This window comes from Homarus americanus, unplaced genomic scaffold, assembly GCF_018991925.1.
Source record: "Homarus americanus isolate GMGI-L3 unplaced genomic scaffold, GMGI_Hamer_2.0 scaffold25827, whole genome shotgun sequence".
Classification (NCBI taxonomy): domain Eukaryota; kingdom Metazoa; phylum Arthropoda; class Malacostraca; order Decapoda; family Nephropidae; genus Homarus; species Homarus americanus.
This window is the reverse complement of record NW_024738300.1, coordinates 157,988-164,010: the sequence shown is the minus strand read 5'-3', so window position 1 is coordinate 164,010 and position 6,023 is coordinate 157,988. Positions and strand designations below refer to the sequence as shown.

At 35.3% G+C, this 6,023-nt stretch overlaps 1 protein-coding gene across 1 annotated transcript in view; it reads right to left on the bottom strand.

The window, feature by feature from the left end:
* The window catches only part of LOC121873900, a 39,380-nt gene extending 33,760 nt beyond the window's left edge, over positions 1-5,620 (bottom strand). The window contains exon 1 of the mRNA XM_042377778.1: positions 5,567-5,620. The gene's annotated coding sequence lies outside the window, so the exon portion shown is untranslated. The remainder of the gene's footprint in view (positions 1-5,566) is intronic.
* Positions 5,621-6,023: the final 403 nt, after the last annotated feature.

Here is a 6,023-nt window from a genome sequence, read left to right as displayed (position 1 = left end):
TGTTCCTACTGTCAATTGAATTACAAGGTAATATTGAGGAGGCATTATCCCAGTCAATGCAATGCTTATTATCCCTCAAATGAACAAACAGAGCATTGGATTCCTGGCCTGTCCTATCACTATATTTATGTTGTTTAAGTCTAGTTACAAGCTCTTTACCTGTCTGGCTCACGGACTATTAAAAGCCAAGACACTAAGGATCAGCTTAAGGCAGAAGACGTAAAAGAGAGATGGACAGAGTACGTATTAAAACTATACAATGATAAGGATAGACTCGGGGTAAGAAAGGAAAAGCAAATAAAGATTGAAATGCCAATTTTGGAAACAGAAATTGGGGCAGCTGTGAGCAAAATAAAAAATTATAAAGTTTATTGAGTTGATCAATTTCCAACAGAATTTATAAAACAAATGAGCAAGAATGGGATAAAATGTTTGAATAAAATACATAATTCTATATACTTCAAAGAAAACCTTCCCATTGATTTAAAAAAAAATCAATATTGATATTTTTACAGGGATCCCAGGGATCTTAGAGTGCATCCAGCTTAATATAAGAACATAAGAATGGAGGAAACTGCAGTGGGCCTATTGACCCATACTGGGCAGTCCCGTTTATACCCAACCCCTATTGCTCATATAAGCATCCAACCTATGTTTGCAGCTATCCAGAGTATTCGAGTTAATGATGATATTTGGTAACTTGTTCCATTCATCCACTACTCTGTTTCCAAACCAGTGTTTACCATTTCACGCCGAAATCTAAATTTGTCTAATTTAAAACCATTGTTACGAGTTCGCTCCTGGTTGGATAGTTTGAGTACCTTTGTAATGTCCCCTTTGTTTAACCCTGACTTCCATTTATACACCTCTATCATATCGCCCCTCACTCTACGTCTCTCGAGGGAGTGCAAATTAAGATGCTTTAACCTGTCTCTGTACTCAAGGTTCCTAATGCCCGGGATTAGTCTTGTCATTCTCCTCTAGATTCTTTCCAAGGATTCTATGTCCATTCTGTAATACGGTGACCAGAACTGAACTGCGTAATCCAGGTGAGGTCTCACAAGCACTATATATAATTTTAAGATGACCTCGCTAGTCTTGTAACTAACACTCCTTTGTATGAACCCAAGTACTTTATTAGCCTTGTTACGAGCAAAAACACATTGTTTACTTGGCTTAAGATTCCTACTTATCATTACTCCTAAATCACTCTCGCAGTCGGATTCCACAATAGCATCGTTGTTCATGTGGTAACTGGTTTCCCTGTTTACATCTCCTATACTACGAAGATTTATTACACATAATTTTTAGTAAAATAGAATTAAGAATAAAAAGTGAGTTATCTGAACGGCAAAATGGATTTAGAAAAATAGAGGGACCAAGAGAAGCTGTATTTGGTTTAAGAATTTTGAGTGAAAGGGTTTTAGAGGTCCAAAGAAATTTGTACATCTACTTTGTTGACTTTTAAAAAGGTTTTTGATTAGGTTAAGTACAATAAACTTATAGAGGTCTTGGAAAAAATAGTAATTTTTGAGGGAGGTAAATATAATTTTACAGAATTTTTACTGCTAACATGAGACTGCAGTGTTATTAAATAATGAACTTATTAATTAGTTCACCGTTAGACCGGGAGTAAGACAAGGCTGTGTTCTATCTCCAACAATGTATAATATATATTTACAATTCTTAATGAGTGAAATTATAAGTGATAATGAAGGACTAAAAGTTAATGCTAAATTAATATCCAATAAACTCAATACAGATGATACAGCTCTCATCACAGAAAGTGAAGAGGCATTACAAAAACTTTTTAACTTATTAGTGGAAACAGTTGAAACAGTTTAAAATGAAAATTATGGTCGGCAACAAGGAACTTAAACAAGTGAAAAATTTTGTGTACTTAGGAATTAACATGAGCTGTGTTGGTAAATGTACGGAAGATATCAAAACAAGAAAGAATAGAGCAAGCAAAAACAGCGTTGAATAATGTAAAAGACCCAATGAAAAGAAAAAATTAACTTAAACTTGAGAAAAAGGCTGCTGAAAGGCTTTATATGGCAACGACTGATGTATGGGTCAGAAGCGTGGACACTTTCAGCAGACACCAGAAAGAGGTTGTGGAGGAGGCCTTTGACATGTGATGTTATAGGTGAATGTTAATAATAAACTACACTGGCAGGAAAACAAAGGAAGAAGTACTAACATGAGCAAAAACTTCAAGAGAAATACTTAAAATGTACAGAAAAGAAAGATGAGATACTTTGGTCTTATAATTAGGTGATGAAGGGATAATAACAGAGATATTAATGGGCAAAGTTAATAGTAGGATGGCCAGGGGAAGGCTGAGATTTGGATGAATGATTGACATTAAAAACTGGTTCCCCAGAGATATAAAACCAAACTTGGAGGACGTTTAGGTTGGAGGACTGTGGTCGCTAACATTCATTAAATAAATGAATGTGCTAAGTATTTGAGTCTTTTGGCTTGAGGATAAATAATAGACATTTGAGACTGCAAAACGTTTTAATGGAATCAATGATATATATTGCATTATTGACTTAAATCAAACTTTGTTAGGTAACATGTAGGCACAAAACATTATGGCGAGTCGCTCCACAGTGGTACTCAGACACACAATGACTAAATATTGAATTACAATTTTTGTATTTATACTTTTTGCACTACTGTCATTCTCTTTGGTCTAGTTCTGACCTGAAGACTGAGTCTTTCCCATTATTTTTTTGTTTGATACTCCGTAGTTTCTAATATTATTGATCTAGATCTGTGGCACATATGGTGTGAACCCTGGGAACTCTATTTATGGGGACCAAATTCCTGTATTTGTCTATAAACTGGTTATTAAGATATTCGAATGTAGATCGAAGTTTATGAATCTTTGCCAAGAGCGTTAGATAATCCATGTATGAAGATGGGTAATAATGTTCTACCATTTCCATGAGATCTCGGTAGTAGGGAACTTTGTCTGGCTTATGATAACACTGGAGGGAAGTGTAATCCAGTGAAGTTGTCGAGGACTGATGCATCACTTCAGGAATGTTGGCTAAATCAAGATCCCTGTGTGTTACAAGGGGTTTGTGTCCGCGAGGTTTGGTGTTGACATTGCCTTCTTGCTGCCAGCGGTGGACCCACCTGTACACGGTGGTCACGCTGGCACCTGTCTCTCGGGCTATGGCGCGGAGTGACATACCTTCCACCCACATCCACACAAATTTGACGCGATCTTCTACGGCTGTTGGCTTCACTGGTCGCCGCCACTCCATGCTCGTCCTGTGTAAATATTGAACAATATTTTCACTTCTCTGGATCATGAATTGTTGATGGTGGTTTATTATATTAATATAAAGACAGCTACACGAGAGGGCCAACTCTCTCAGTCAATCCCTCTTATAATACGTGGACTAGAGAACGTGTGACCGTAGTTCTTCTTCTCGATGCTAAAATTTACATTTTGGTGCCCAGAATTAACAGTAAGGCGGAATTTATAATGTAAGTTAAGTTAAGTTTTCCTGTTTCCTTCAATAGTTTAATGATTTAATGAATTTCGTGTCAGACAACAAAAAATAAGTTGATGTGTGCTCACACGAACAAATAACTAGAAGCCATCTTAATACGACACACTATATATATATATATATATATATATATATATATATATATATATATATATATATATATATATATATATATATATGCTGATAACCACGAAAGAAGAAAACACGAAGTTCCCAAGGGCTTTCGTGTAATTCACATCTTCAGGGGTGGGTACAGACTAAGGAGAAGTCTGTGGTTATCAGCATATACCTAGATCAGGCGCACCTACAGTGATTTACTTGCATATCTATATATATATATATATATATATATATATATATATATATATATATATATATATATATATATATATATATATATATATATATATATATATATATATATATATATATATATATATATATATATGCATTAGGGGCAGAAAAGAATCAATTTAAATTTCTGATATATAAATTGTGATTTCCTATGAAATCTTTCTGCAAGTTTTCATAAAAAATCTTAAGACGAATTTCAAAAAATGAGATATAAAATCATCATATAATTCGAAGAGAAGAGAAGCGCGTTTGGGATTTCTACTTTTTTCAGGATTTATTAGTTATGGTAAGAGTAATATTTATAGGTTTATATGAGGGGCACAGTGGTGTTCACGTGTTGGTTTTTACATTATTATCTAAACCTTTTACAAACGTTGCTAACACTGTGAGAAAAAATTAATTAATCTCGCTTAGTACTTTAATCCCCAGTAAGCCTGTAAGGTGGGAGAATCGTTTTCGAGAACCAACCGGTCTTCTCCCAGATGCTATCCATCCTATCTTTATCCATTCTTTGCACATGTCCAAGCCACCTCTAATGCGTCTACTCAAATCGGTCCCACCAAGAAACTCCCTCCGCAGATCATATATACTGTACTTTGGTTTCTGCTCGTCTTTCCCAAAATGATTTTTATTGCTCTCTTCTCAATAGAAAGTTTTCTACGTCTGCCCTTTGTCATCAACACCACGTCTCACAGAGGGGTTGCTAAAGCTAGTTGCTTTAATCGATATCCACTGTTTACTGTATATCCCCTTTGACAACGGCAATGATCTACAGTAATTAAAGACATTCACCTGAAGTGTTATGTAGCCATCATGGGCTATATACGGCTCAACACCCCTGTCTTTTCCTCATTTAAAACTAATCCCCCCCGCCTGTCCATTATATTTTTGAGGTCATCAACATTGTATTCTATGTGGCATGTATACTCGTATTATCTGCATATGCTAATGTCTTGAACTGTGCCTCTTCCTCCATATTCTCCTCCACAAATATCTTGTCCAGGTACACGATCATTATAAAAAATGGGGAACGAATTCTCCCTTGCTTCACACCTGTACAAATATCAAACCAGACATCATTTTCAAATTCCGTATTTAACTTGCTTAGACAAATTTGTCGGTGCATTCAATTACACTAGGAAGCTGTCTATTGACCACATACTCATCCAGACATCTGCAGTCTTGTCTTTACCACTAAGTCGAACGTTTTCCTCGGGTCGATAAAATCAACAAACAGATCCTTACCGCACCCCGAAGCTATTTCCAAGAACCTGCATCTGAGTGAAGATTATATCAGTGCTACTCCGATTACCTCTGAAGTCATACTGCCACTCCCTAAACAGCGATTCTACCATTTGTCTCATCCTAGTTTAAAATATTACTGGCACAATTTACATATATGAGACATAAATGCGAAACCGCGAAACATTTTGCATCTGATGAGGTCTGTCTTTTGATTGGACCTTACCCCGTGTTTTCTCTCCCTTAACTTGTCTATTTACTTATATAAATTTAAATAAAAATAAAGTGTAAATGTACTATTACGGAAATGGTCGACTTTGCAACAATTATTTTAATCGAATTGAAGGAATATGTAAATAATTGTGAAAACTATAAAATTGAATACATAAGATTTACCAACCTCAAGCACTTGTTTTAACTAAAAACAGGAGTCTTACATTACAAATGACGAATACTTTCGATGACTTAGAAAACCTTGTTGACGCAGCGAAGGATAGGAGAGGTATGTCAACAGACGGTGTGACACGATGCTTTTACAGACTTACATTTCTCATAGTTAAATCTCATTGGTCGACTTGCTCTACCCTAGGCCCAGGATTGGACGATGAATCAGGCAAAGACGTACTTCATTGGTTGAGCCCACTAAAACGCGTTCAGAGCGCTTGAATTCTTTCCAAAGATTTTAATACGCTATCACAATGATTCATATATATATATATATATATATATATATATATATATATATATATATATATATATATATATATATGTGTGTGTATGTGTACTACACTAAATAGGGATAATTGCCAATTAGAAATAACTTCTAATAATATGTATATATATTGTTTTAAACTTTTGACCGGCCATAAACGAATATATAGATCAGTGTTCCCC